This window comes from Aythya ferina, assembly GCF_964211825.1.
Source record: "Aythya ferina genome assembly, chromosome: 7".
Taxonomy (NCBI): Eukaryota; Metazoa; Chordata; class Aves; order Anseriformes; family Anatidae; genus Aythya; species Aythya ferina.
In genome coordinates, this window is record NC_140302.1 from 8,134,287 (window position 1) to 8,148,847 (window position 14,561).

Genomic DNA, 14,561 nt, shown 5'->3' on the forward strand with positions numbered 1-14,561 from the left:
CAAGACTCGGATTAACAAGTACATTGGGTCTATGGATTCACATACACCTATTAGACCTTAACAAATTCACCAACCTCAGATACCCACACAGAAAACAAACCAAACCAAAACCAAAACAAAAACAAAAAACAACAACAACAACAACAACAAAAACAGCTTAAATCCCTAGGGCTTTGCCCCGCTTGCCAAATGCAGCTGTTAGCAGTAAAAGTGTTGTTTTATGTTTACAGCTAACCAGAGTCACATCTAGCCTCAATTGCCATTTCCTGGTCACAGCTTGGAAGTCATAGGAATAGATTCTGGAGCAGTGTTACCAGTTTTTATCTATTTAAAAGCAAAACCATTTTTCTAGGCAAGGAAATATTTGAATATTTAAACTTGGCCACAGCTGAAAAGAGTTTGTTTAAAAACACCACTTTAGAATGAATGTGTTTCCCATACATCATCTAGCAGGAGAGCTTCAGGGAGGGTGCTGGCAGACTATCAGCTGGTGGAGTTCATTTTAAATAGCAAAGCAAACTGTGACACCCCTAAAGCTAACAAGGCCTCAGATTCATTTAGAGAAAAAAAAATAATAATAAATGCTTCAAAGGAAAAATCACACACCTTACCCCTATGCTGAAGTGACACAGTTCTGCCTAAACTCCACAGATTACTCTATTTTTCCATTCTATTATATTAAATATTTACTCTGTTAGTGGTTAGTAGTCACACATCCAAAAATAAACACCACCACCTTGCAACACAGACCCTGCTGTGTGTGGATTTGGCCCAGCCACCCACCTGAGCTTGGGTGCAGCCCACCTCTGCAGTGATTTTGTTGGCTGGATCCAAACCCCAGTCCACAGGGAAGTTCACATTTAGACCAGATGGAAGGTCCAAGCCTCTCAGTTTGGACCTGACCTGCTTTTTGCAGCATCCCAGGGAAGAAACAAACCATCCTGCTTCCGACCTGGGCTCAAATGAGGTCTCATACCCAATGAGCCAACCTTCAGGCTCAAGAATACACAGCATCAAAGCCAACCAACTGGACAAGAGACAGCCTGAAAAAACACTGGGGGAAAGAAAAGAAAGAAAAACTGAAGGAGAACGAAGCTGAGAAATATTAAAGGAAAAAGGCCAGCACTAATTCTGGCTCTTGGCACTCAAAAGCTGCTAATCCAGGTGTAGACATCTAAGTCTTCACCATTGAAATGTCTGTATATTGGGGGGCAATGGGGTCACAGTGTTGCTTATAACTCTTCCTGGAAGGAGGAATATATTGCTTATAACTCCTCTGGAAGGAGGAGTTATAAGTTATATTGCTTATAACTCCTCTGGAAGGAGGAATGGGGACCTCTCTGATTTATGAGAGTAATTTTTCCTGTACACAGAGCTTGAGAAGTTAATCACCCATTGCACAGCTCTATGCTTTCCTGGCAGTATCACTCAGCCCTTACTTAAGTCAGTTGCCCTTCAGGCCACAGGACTTCCTTTTACTTCATTCTGCAGCTCTTTTCATAACCTTTCCCTCCTTAGTTCCCAAGGGGATTCAGTACTGGCTGTTGAAGTACAGCAAGGGACAGACCACTCAGTCCTGGTTTACTCCTGTGACTCCTTTCCTTGAGCAAGAACAGCCAAATTCAACCTTAATTAATTTTTTCCTGCCATGAAGAAAGCTTGTTACGGGCAGTGAAAAGGTGGCAACAGGATGCTTGTGCAAGGAATAATGTCTGTCCCATTAAGACAGATCACAAGTGCACCTCAGGAACCCAGTAACAGATTTGTCAGCAAAGAAGTAGAAATAGATAGTTTTGCCAGCTGTTTGCCAGCTGTTTTTTCTTGTGCACAAGGCACATGATGCAGCTTCTCAGGTAGTCCTAGAGAGGAAAAAACAAAATGAAAGAATGACGTTGGGCTCTTGCAAAATTTCAGTCAGCCCATCCCCAAAACACCATCACAACAGCCACCAGGAAAACTATTGCCCTATATTCCTGGTGCCACCAGGAAAACTATTCCTCTGGAACACTGCCTGCTTGCTAAAAATATTTTATTTTATTTTTATTTTATAAAAATAAAAATAAATAAATAAATTTATTTTTTATTTTTATTTTATTTTTTGCTGACTAAAAATATTTTTTTCCAATATATAAATATATATGTATATTAAAATTCCACCAAACCTCATTTCTTCCATTTTTTCATACTCAGACTTGCCTAGTATTTTATGCAAAATGTCAGCATCTCTCTTATCAATGTCCCTGTATGCCAAGATCAATACCACTTCCTACCTCCTCTTTGTTTCACATATAATCTTACATAATTCACCATTTCTTCTCTCCAAAAAATAAGTGTCATTGACCCCATCTTCCTTCCACCTGCACCTAACCACATAGGAAATTCCTTCACTACCAGATTTTCCTCATCAGGTGGGATTTAGGATGGATGTTAATACAGCCAGTTTCTCAGTGCCCAGGTAATTCTTGCTGCTTTGTACCTGAAGGAGACATATTCCATCATGTAGACTTACAGAAGAACTGGGAGACAGCTCCAATATTTGGTGACAAAAGTCTCCTGCTCCAACAAGCAGGACACTGTTGCAGTGCCAAGCCTTCATTCAACTGCATATTATTTGTCCCTAGAAGTGTAGTTTTTTTTTTTTTTTTTTTTTTTTTTTTTTTTTTTTTGTGTGTGTGTGTGTGTGTGTGTTTTGTTTTTGTTTTTGTTTTTCCTTAGGAGGGTTCATAGCCACACGCTTTCCATTAACTTCCATGTGACACCCCAACAAGCCATATTTCTTCACTCTGGTTGGTAACATCTGTCAGTGGCCATTTCAAGCTGTTGTGCCACAGGAGTGGTTTCCCCTCATCTGAACCTTTGCCATAACACAAGACCCTGAGGAAGTGACCAGGATGCTGAAGTTGCACCTGTATTAGAGCCCAGGCACTAAGGTCTGTGTGCTATTGAACAGCTTTATTTCAACCAACGTGTTTCAGGATCTCTCTAGAACTGCAAAAAATCCCCCTCCTCTACCAAAAATAAGTTATACACTGTAGGTGCACATGTAGCTGTGGCAAATGGAGTTTAGGCCTTTTGCAGGGTGTCTTTCCAAAATAAATAGACAAAAAACAGTGCAAATCCTGTCCTTTTCATGTCAGTTCTAATTTGTCCTGAAACAGAAAAGGAAACCTTTCTCCTGCACACACATAAGCCACAAAAAGGTGCTCCAAATAGCTGTGTCTAGCCTTTGGGTTTAATTATTTTTTTTCATGATCTACAGTTTCAGCTAGACGAGAGGTTAAGACATGTATTCTAAAGACTGAAATGTAAACAGTTAACCTTAATAATTTTGGCATATGGAATATTTAAACAAGACCTAACAACATCATAGTACTTACTGATTGAGATCTGTACAGCAAATTCATTTACTACTTTTAATTTATGTTTTATGTAAACTTTTACTATTAGAACATCTTATTACTTCATACTGAACTTAAAGATGAAATAAGAGCTGGTTGGGAAATTAAAGGTTAGAAAAAAAAAAAAAAAAAAACAACAAAAAAAAACATTTTCATACCAAATAATTTTATCATCGCCTTACTCCAGAGGGGATATGGAAAAATAACTGAGAAGTAAGTCAGATTTGAATTGTACCTACTCCCCCATGATATGGAAATATTCACTCAGGTCTTCATTTTCATTCTCTGAGCTCTTCTACTTTGCCTGTGAAACACGTATTCAGGAGCTCTCTACTCTAATAAAGATTTTCTTCCATTTTCCTGAGATTTATTACCTTTAAAAATCAACTAGCCAACTTCTTTGTTTTAGCATGAAGGACAAATTTTCTGTTAAATTTTGCAAATATAGCATAAACCATAAAACATAAGCCTTTAAAGGTTTGCTTCCTTATCTTCCTATATAGGTGGAGGACCTTGTTTTATTTTAAAAATTGTCAGTTTTTATAACTTCTTTGGTATATTACATATATGATAAACACATCTTTTTCCAACACCAAGCAGAGGTCATCCTAATAGTGTCAAGAGACTGCAGGAATGGAAGGAAAATGAGTCAGAAAGCAAGTTGGGAAATTTTTAGTATAACTAAAAATAGCTGAAAGTAACTTTCAATTAAATTTCCAAGAATTTTGATATAGTGATATTGTTTGCTAAAAGGAAAAACATGACAGCAGGTGCAGAAGAAAATATTCTTTTTTTTTATTATTATTTATTTTTTAAGAAAAAAAAAGGGAGAGAGAGAGAGAGAGAGAGATGAAAACATCTTCACAACCAGTGTTGCCATCAGCTCCTGTTTCAAAAATCTCTCTTTTTTGCATTTACTTTTAGACACGGAGTTAAGAAACAAATATTGAGCAGGCAAATTAGGAATGAGTGCATTTCATCTGTTCAACAGTATTTCATCTGCAGTCACAGGTAGGATTCTGCTACTGCTTTATGATAATTCACGCTGTCTTTACACCATGGAACAAGGAGGTAACTACAAAAGTATTATCAATGCTTTTGTCTTGTGAACCCATTAGTAGCATTCACACAACACCCACTGGAATGAAGAAGTTGTAATGGCAGCAGGCTCACACACTGCGTTATGAGACATTGGACTTGGGAGCAGAGGAATAGTAGAACATTTATGGACCAGCATAGTGTCAATATTTAATCAATATCCAAATATTAGCCTTGCACAAACACAGCTCATATCAAAATATCATAAACCAAAAGAGTACTCATGGCCACAGCTTTATCTTGAAGTCACAGCTGCACACGACTTTTATAATTTATTCTATTTTCTTTGGCAGCGGCATGATCCAACACACCACACACACTGCTGGCAAATCACTGCTGCACCCCCGTGGCACAATCAAACCCAAAACATCTCAGGCAGGACAAAGGGAAAGCAACAGGATGAGAAAATGGAGATCCCCCAGCCAGAGGAAGGGGGGGGGGTGCAGTAACCCAATAGAGCCAATTTTTAAGAGTTTGGTTTTCACCTGATGTCAGCTTTGGAGCTAAGGCCAAGTTTTCACAGAATCACAGAATCACAGAATTTCTAGGTTGGAAGAGACCTCAAGATCATCGAGTCCAACCTCTGACCTAACGCTAGCAGTCCCCACTAAACCATATCCCTAAGCTCTACATCTAAACGTCTTTTGAAGACTTCCAGGGATGGTGACTCCACCACTTCCCTGGGCAGCCTGTTCCAATGCCTCACAACCCTTTCAATAAAGAAGTTCTTCCTAACATCTAACCTAAAACTCCCCTGGCGCAACTTAAGCCCATTCCCCCTCGTCCTGTCACCAGGCACGTGGGAGAACAAACCAACCCCCACCTCGCTACAGCCTCCCTTGAGGTACCTATAGAGAGCGATAAGGTCGCCCCTGAGCCTCCTCTTCTCCAGGCTGAACAAGCCCAGCTCCTCAGCCGCTCCTCGTAGGACTTGTTCTCCAGGCCCCTCACCAGCTTCGTTGCCCTTCTCTGCACCCGCTCAAGCACCTCGACGTCCTTCTTGTAGCGAGGGGCCCAAAACTGAACACAGTACTCGAGGTGCGGCCTCACCAGAGCTGAGTACAGGGGGACGATCACCTCCCTAGCCCTGCTGGTCACACTGTTCCTGATACAAGCCAGGATGCCGTTGGCCTTCTTGGCCACCTGAGCACACTGCTGGCTCATATTCAGCCGACTATCCACCATCACTCCCAGGTCCTTCTCTTCCTGGCAGCTTTCCAACCATTCCTCTCCCAGCCTGTAGCTCTGCTTGGGGTTATTGCACCCCAGGTGCAGGACCTGGCACTTGGCCTTGTTGAACTTCATGCAGTTGACCTCAGCCCATCGGTGCAGCCTATCCAGATCCTCCTGCAGAGCTTTCCTACCCTCAAGCAGATCGACACATGCACATAGCTTGGTGTCATCTGCAAACTTACTGAGGGTGCACTCAATGCCCTCGTCCAGATCATCGATGAAGATATTAAAGAAGACCGACCCCAGCACCGAGCCCTGGGGGACGCCACTAGTGACTGGCCTCCAACTGGACTTGGATCCATTCACCACGACTCTTTGGGCCCGGCTATCCAGCCAGTTTCTAACCCAACGAAGCATGCGCCAGTCCAAGCCTAGGGCAGCCAGTTTCTTGAGGAGAATGCTGTGGGAGACGGTGTCAAAAGCCTTGCTGAAGTCAAGGTAGACCACATCCACAGCCTTTCCCTCATCCACCCAGCGCGTCACTTTGTCATAGAAGGAGATCAGGTTCGTCAAGCAGGACCTGCCTTTCATAAACCCATGCTGACTGGGCCTGATCGCCTGCTTGCCCTGCAAGTGCTGCGTGATGACTCTCAGGAGGATCTGCTCCTGATCGCCAGGACTGCTGATAAATGATGGATAGTGGCTTGGCCAGCTCCTCTGCCAGTTCTCTCAGTACCCTTGGGTGGATCCCATCCGGCCCCATCGACTTGTGCACATCCAAGTGCCGTAGCAGGTCACCAACCAGTTCTTCATGGATAGTGAGGGCCACATCCTGCTCCCCATCCCCTTCCACCAGCTCAGAGTACTGAGTATCTAGAGAACAACAGGTATTGCCGCTAAAGACTGAGGCAAAGAAGGCATTGAGCACCTCCGCCTTTTCCTCATCTCTTGTAACTAAGTTTCCCCCCGCATCCAGTAAAGGATGGAGATTCTCCTTAGTCCTCCTTTTTGTGTTGATGTATTTATAGAAACGTTTTTTGTTATCTTTAACGGCAGTAGCCAGATTGAGCTCCAGATGAGCTTTGGCCTTCCTAATTTTGTCCCTGCACAGCCTCGCTACATCCTTAAAGTCCTCCCTAGTGGCCTGCCCACTTTTCCAAAGATTAAAAACCCTCTTTTTTCTCCTAAGATCAAGCCACAATTCTCTGTTGAGCCTGGCTGGTCTTCTTCCCCGCCAGCTCGTCTTTGGGCACGTGGGGACAGACCGTTCCTGCGCCATTAAGATTTCCCTCTTGAAGAGCGCCCAGCCTTCCTGGACCCCTCTGCCCTTCAGAACCGCCTCCCAAGGGACTCCACCAACTAGTGTCCTGAGCAGCTCAAAGTCAGCCCTCCGAAAGTCCAATACAGCGGTTTTACTGGTCCCCTTCCTGGCCTCGCCAAGAATAGTGAACTCCACCATTGCGTGGTCACTCTGCCCAAGACAGCTCCCGACAATCACATCCTCCACCAGTCCTTCTCTGTTTGTGAAGAGAAGGTCTAGCGGGGCACCACCCCTGGTAGGTTCACTAACCAGCTGCGTCAGGAAGCTATCTTCCACGCTCTCCAGAAACCTCCTAGACTGCTTTCTCAGGGCTGTGTTGTGCTTCCAGGATATGTCAGGGAAGTTGAAGTCCCCCACGAGAACAAGAGCTGACGATTTTGCAACTTCTGTCAGCTGCCTGTAGAGTTCCTCATCCGTCTCCTCATCCTGGTTTGGCGGTCTATAGCAGACCCCGACCAGGACACTAGCCTTGTTGTCCCTGCCGATCCTAACCCAAAGGGACTCGACCTTGTCATTCCCAGCCTCGAGTTCTACAACCTCGAAAGACTCTCTAATATAGAGAGCCACACCACCACCCCTTCTGTGCTGCCTGTCCCTTCTAAAGAGCTTATAGCCAGGCATTGCAGCACTCCAGTCATGAGACTGGTCCCACCACATCTCCGTGATGGCAACCAAGTCGTAGCCTGCCTGCTGCACGATGGCTTCCAGCTCCTCCTGTTTGTTACCCATGCTGCGTGCATTGGTGTAGATGCACTTCAGCTGGGCCATTGCCTTATCCTCCGGCCTTGCCATCGTTCCCCCTGGCACAGCCCCAACAATCCTAGCTTCAGCCCCATCCCCCTTCCTACCTAGTTTAAAGCCCTCTCAATGAGCCCTGCCAGCTCCTGGCCCAGGATCCTTTTTCCCCTAAAAGATAGGGACCCGTCTGCGGCCATCAGGCCAGGCGCTGAGTAAAGTGCCCCATGATCAAAAAACCCAAGATTTCTGCGTTGGCACCAGCCCCGGAGCCACGTGTTTTATACATATAACACGTGTATATCCAATACAAACTCCTTGGTAGCCTAGAACAATACTCCAGTGGGGTATGCTGTAGGCTGATGAAATATAGGATCTGTTTTTGAAATCATTTAGGCTTAAATTTAATTGTTCATAATTACAGACCGTGGTAGCATTACACTATACAGATTTATGCTGGGGAAAAAGAGCACAACAATGTTTGTATAGCTTCAATGAGTGGTAATGGTGTTTAACATAGCCTGTAACTCACAGCCTTTGGCAAATGCATGCAACCTTTCCTAATACAAGGGAATAACCTACCGCATCCCACTTGGGAAAATTCAAACTCCTTGTAGCCACAACTCCTTCCGTCTTCCATTTCCAGCAGACCATCTCCTGGCAGTGGGCATGCCACAGACCATAGGACCACCGAGTGCAGGTGTCCCCACACCTGGAGCCCAGCATGGTGTCGTGGTTCTGCTCGAGTGGGCAGCCGAGCTCCACCACAGCCGCTCTCTCACTCCCCCTCCTCAAAGAGGAATGGGGAGAAAATACGTGAAAAGGGCTCAAGGGTTGAGATAAGGATGAGAAAATCATGCAATAATTATTGTAACAGGCAAAACAGACTCAGCATAAGAAGATAGTAAGATTTATTGCTCATTGCTAACAAGCTAGAGAAGTGAGAAACAAAGGAAAGAAACCAAAAGCACCTTCCCCCCCCCCATCCACCCTCTTCTACCTCCTCCCCCCGAGCGGTGCAGGGGAACGGGGGAATGGGGGTTATGGTCAGTCTACAGCACTTCTTCTCTGCCGCTCCTTCTCGGTCACTCTCGTCCCCTGTGCTGTGGTGTCCCACCCACGGGATGCAGTCCTTGATGAACTGATCCAGTGTGGGCTTCCCACAGCCAGCAGCTCATCCAGAACTGCTCCAGATATGGGTCCGTACCACGGGGTCCATCCCTCAGGAGAAAACTGCTCCAACCTGGCTCCCCTATGGGCAGCAGCTCCTGCCAGGTCACCTGCTCCTGCATGGTCTCCTCTCTACAGGCTACAGGTCCTGCCCGGAATCTGCTCTGGCAGGGGTCTTCCACAGGCGGCAGTCTCCATTGGTGTCCACCGTGGCCTCCTCCACGGGCTGCAGCGTGGAACCCTGCTCCACCGTGGTACTCCATGGGCTGCAGGGGGACATCCTGCTTCACCATGGTCCTCACCACAGGCCGCAGGGGACTTCTGCTCCGGCTCCTGGAGCACCTCTCCCCCTCCTTCTACACTGACCTTGGCACCTGCAAGGCCGTTCCTCACTGCTCTCTCCCTCCCAGCTGCTGTGTGGCGCAGCGTTTTTTTCCCTGTCTTAAATATGCTCTCACAGAGGCGCAAAACAACATCGCTTATTGGCTCAGCTCTGGAAAACAATGGGGCCCTTCCCAAACATGGGGCAGCTTCTAGATCCTTCTCACAGAAACCACCCCTATGGCCCCCTGCTACCAAAACCTTGCCACGTAAACCCACTACACATGGTCAGGCTAGCCAGGCTGTGCCCACCAAGGGGACCACACCAAGGACCCAGGAGGCGTTTTCAGCATTGCCAAGCAAGGGAGGGGTGCTGCTATCACAGACTTGTCTACATTATTGCTGAGCAATGATACTCATCACCATTTGTATAACATGATGATGTATATGTACGTGCAATTTGTACATAATATACAACATATATTGCCCTCTAAGCTCTTCCAGGACTTCAAGGGGCACACTGCTTTTGTGGGTACATGCGGCTATGTGGCAGCCTTCAGCACCAGCCTCTGAGGCTTGAGAGGGCAGAGCTCTTTAACCCACAGGCCACACCCACCACCCACCAATCCAGCCCAGCAGCATAGCCTTGGTTCAAACCCCTGTGAAAACTGACATGTTTTGCATGGGCTAAAGATGAAAGAGGGAATGCAGTTGAGATGTGCCCACTCACAGCTCAAGGATTCAGAGGAAAAACCCCATTGTGGAAAGCTAAGGGAAAATCAAGGCACTGGAAACATCACTGAGGTCCCCCTCCCAGGAGGGATAGAGGTGAACCTTCCCCATCTGGTCAATGACCAGCCAGCAAATCATCCTCAGGTGTCTTCTGGGGGCTAAGCACCTTAATACTTAGCCAAGAAGCTTCCAAGTCTCAGCTAACATGTATTAACAAGGGCTTTAAACTAGAGTCAAAGGGGGGAGGGGATAAAACCAGGCACACCGGTGGTGAGCTAAGGGATGGTGCACTAGAATCAGAGGGACTGTGTGCTAGTGAGGTCCTCCGGTCTGGTCCACAAGGTGCTGCGTGTAGGGAGGCTCATTTGAAGTACTTCTACACAAACACACGGAGTATGAGGAATAAAATGGACGAGCTAGAAGTCCTGGTCCAGTCCCACAGCTACAACATCATTGGCATAAGCAAAACCTGGTGGGATGAGTCCTGTGGCTGGTGTGCTGCAATACATGGTTACAGGCTCTTCAGGAGGGACAGGCAGGGTAGGTGAGGTGGCAGGGTGGAGATATATGTGAAGCATGGGATGGACTGTGTGGAACTTCAAGTTGGAAATGGTAAAGTTGAGAGCCTCTGGGTAAGGATTAAGGAACAAATAAAGGGGATGTCGTTGTGGGAGTCTATTACAGACCACCTGGCCTGGATGACAACGCTGATGAATTATTCTTTGCAGAACTAAGAGATGCCTCAAGATCAACTCCCCTTGTCCTTACAGGGGATTTCAACTTGCCAGACATCAACTGAGATCACTACACAGCTGACACAAGCAAGTCCAGGAGGTTCATAAAGCACCTAGATGATAACTTCTTGGTGCAGGTGCTAAGGGAGCCAATTAGGAAAGGTGCCCTCCTAGATCTGTTGCTGGAGAACAGAGAGGGTCTTGTGGGAGATGTAGCAATTGGCAGCCATCTAGGTCATAGTGACCATGAAGTGGTTGAGTTTAGAATTTATGGTGACAGAAGGAAAACTGCCACCAAAACTTCAGCCCTGGATATGGGGAAAGCAGACTTCAGGCTGCTCAGGGAACTAGTCAGCAAGGTCCCCTGGGAAACTGCTTTTGAAGGCATTGGCATCCATCAGTGCTGGTCAGTCTTTAAGCACTGCCTCCTAAAAGCACAAGATCAGGCAATTCCAAAATATCGTAAGTCAGGCAGGGGAGGCAGCAGGCCAGCCTGGCTGACCAGGGATCTTCTACTGGAGCTTAGGCAAAAAAAGAAAGTATATGGTTGCTGGAAGGAGGGTCAGGCGATGAGGAAGGAATACAGGGATGCTGTTCATGTTTGTAGGGAGAAAATTCATGTGGCCAAAGCCCAACTAGAGTTGAAGCTGGCCATGTCTGTGGGAGACAATAAAAAAGTTTTTTAGATATGTGAACAGAAAAAGGAGAACCAAAGAAAACATAGGTCAGCTACTTGATGGGGAATGTCTCTTCACAGACAATGATATAGGCAAAGCAGAGGCGTTTAATGCCTCCTTCACCTCTGTCTTCAATGCTGAAGCGCACCTGGGGGGACAATGCAGTCATTGGTCTCAGCCAACATGGGTTCATGAGGGGTAGGTCCTGCCTTATAAATTTGATTTCCTTTTATGATAAGATCACCCATCTAGTTGATCAAGGGAAACCAGTTGATGTGATCTTTTTGGACTTCAGCAAGGCTTTTGACATGGTTTCCCATAGGATCCTACTGGACAAAAACATCATACGATGGGTGAGCAATTGGCTGACAGGCAGGGCTCAAAGGGTTGTGGTAAATGGTGCCACATCTGGCTGGCGGATGGTCACTAGTGGGGTCCCTCAAGGCTCCATTTTAGGACCAGTCCTCTTCAATGTTTTTATAAATGATTTGGATGTAGGACTAGAAGGTGTTTTGAGCAAATTTGCTAATGACTCCAAACTTGGAGGAGTTGTGGACTCGGATGAGGGTAGAAAGGCCTTGCAGAGAGATCTGGACAGATTGGAGAGCTGGGCAATCACCAACAACACGAAGTTTAACAAGAGCAAGTGCCGGTTCCTGCACCTGGGATGGGGCAGCCCTGGTTATACATACAGACTGGGCGACGAGACGCTGGAGAGCAGCCCTGCAGGGAGGGGAGTTGTGGTTGACAGCAAGTTGAATATGAGCCAGCAGTGTGCCCTGGCAGCCAGGAGGGCCAACCGTATCCTGGGGTGCATCAAGCATGGCATTGCTAGTTGGTCAAGGGAGGTGATTGTCCCACTCTACTCTGCGCTGGTGCGGCCTCACCTTGAGTACTGTGTGCAGTTCTGGGCACCACAGTACAAGAAGGACATTAAACTGTTGGAGAATGTCCAGAGGAGGGTGACGAAGATGGTGAAAGGCCTAGAGAGGAAGACATATGAGGAGTGGCTGAGGGCACTGGGCCTGTTCAGCCTGGAGAAGAGGAGGCCGAGAGGGGACGTCATCACAGTCTACAGCTTTTTCATGATGGGGAGTGGAGAGGCAAGCGCCAACATATTCTCCATAAACACCAGTGATAGGACCCACAGAAACGGTGTTAAACTGAGGCAGGGGAAGTTTAGGCTGGACATCAGGAAAAGGTTCTTCACCAAGAGGGTGATTGCACACTGGAACAGGCTCCCCAGGGACATAGTCACTGCACCAAGCTTCTCCGAATTTAAGAAGTGATTGGGCTGTGCACTTAGTTACATGGTCTAAACTTTTGGGTAGACCTGTGCGGTGGCAGGAGTTGGGCTTGATGATCCTTATGGGTCCCTTCCAACTCAGGACATTCTATTCTATATATTCTATGCTATTCTATTCTATTTCAAATCTCATCTAACTACATGTATTAACTCTAAACTTCTACTTTATAACTTTTAAAATGTGTCCATCCTTCTTGCAAAGCCTCTTTCTGCACTATGTGTAAGCCTCCTGAGCCAAGGCAAGTAAGCCACCAAAACCCATGTGGCTGTGCTTGTTGTGGAGCCTGGGAACATCTGCCTTCTGGAGAAAGTCAAGCCTTACAGTTCTGATGGATGTGGACAATATCTTGGCATCATTACTTTCCAAAACCATGTTCTCCTGAATTCCTACCCACTTCTTCCCTGAGCCTCCCCAGGAGTGCTCAAGGAAATCCCAATGATAAATTAATATCTTCCCTACTTCAAAACTTGATTAAGTGGAGGCTGAGGAACGAATCCCCGAGAGGTCCTGGGCAGTGCACCCTGCATTTCCTGAAATCAAAAATATTTTTGATGGCTTCATTATGATGTTAATGGGCAGCTTCTGTTCCCCATCACAGCCAGCAGGACAGTGATAATTGATGATTTGCTATTAATCCCTTGCTGGGCAGCCCAGGAGGTATCTTGAAGCATTTCCAGGGGAAGCTGGGGTCTGGGTTCACGTTAGGAATTTTGTGGCAGGAAGTAACTAACACAAAGGGGCAATGTCTGCTCAAGTGTTGCTTTTCTTGAGCTGGAAGTGATTTTACTTATATTCCACCTGGCAAGCTAAGAGAAACCCTCAAACAGGCAACCCACTGCTGGCATGATTACGGAAAAGGAAGCAATTATATCTTACTGCTCTTGGGGCTTCTCCACTGTGCCTCTCGAGAGGCTTTCCAGGAAGAATAAACACAGATCATGTCTCCTCTTCTGAGCAAAGTCTGCCCCAGAGAGAGGAAGACACAGGGGAAAAGCATCATAGCAACCTGAGGGCCTTCAAGAAAATTAAGCTTAAATCCCACCTCCTTTCTCATCTGAGTGGCTGGCTTTGTGTGGTCTCCCTGCACCCATATGTGTGTTATCACATTTCCCCCACCCCTGTGGGTCAAACCAGTGGAAGCACAGATGCCTTTTAGCTGAAAATGGGACTCAGTGGCCAGCTTTTAATCCCAAATTCATCCATTTATTTACACATATAACACCACTTGTTGTTTGCATTTCATCTAATGAGCAGATGGCTTTTCCTCCCCAGCAATGCCATTGCAGCTATATATGGCTGCATGAGATTTCTTGCCTTGGACAACCCAGTCATTGGGAGAGCACACGGAGACAAAACTGTTCCCAGAGCAGCAATCCCAAATCTGTAAAACGTCTGTTTGCCTTGGCTAGACGTCAGACTTCTGCCATGCTTTCAGACACAACTGCATATGTTGCATTTTCCAGTCTTGTTCATGTATCATCAGACTCACCCGCAGCTGCTCACAGGTAGCATCTTCTGTTGTTATCTCTCTGCCTCTCCCCCAGAGACATTTTCATGACACCATTTTATTGATGGTCACAAGAAGATGCATGGCATTTATTTATTTATTTATTTTTCAGAGATGATTTGGTGCTTCTCTCACCATCACAACTTAGGGCTGTGGCATTTTCACTGAATAATTTCAAATCATTTCCCTGTAGATCCTGACATGCTTGGTAGCACACTGGACTGCAAGCTGGTGTCACACCTGAAATCTGATGTCATCGGTGGTCAAATCTTACAGGTTTCTTGTGGCAGGTGAGGTAGGATGGCACACCAAAGAGACACAAATCCTTTCAATAGGGGAAAAAATTATGCTTTACCTGCTCATTACTCCCAAGCTCTGTCCAGGATAC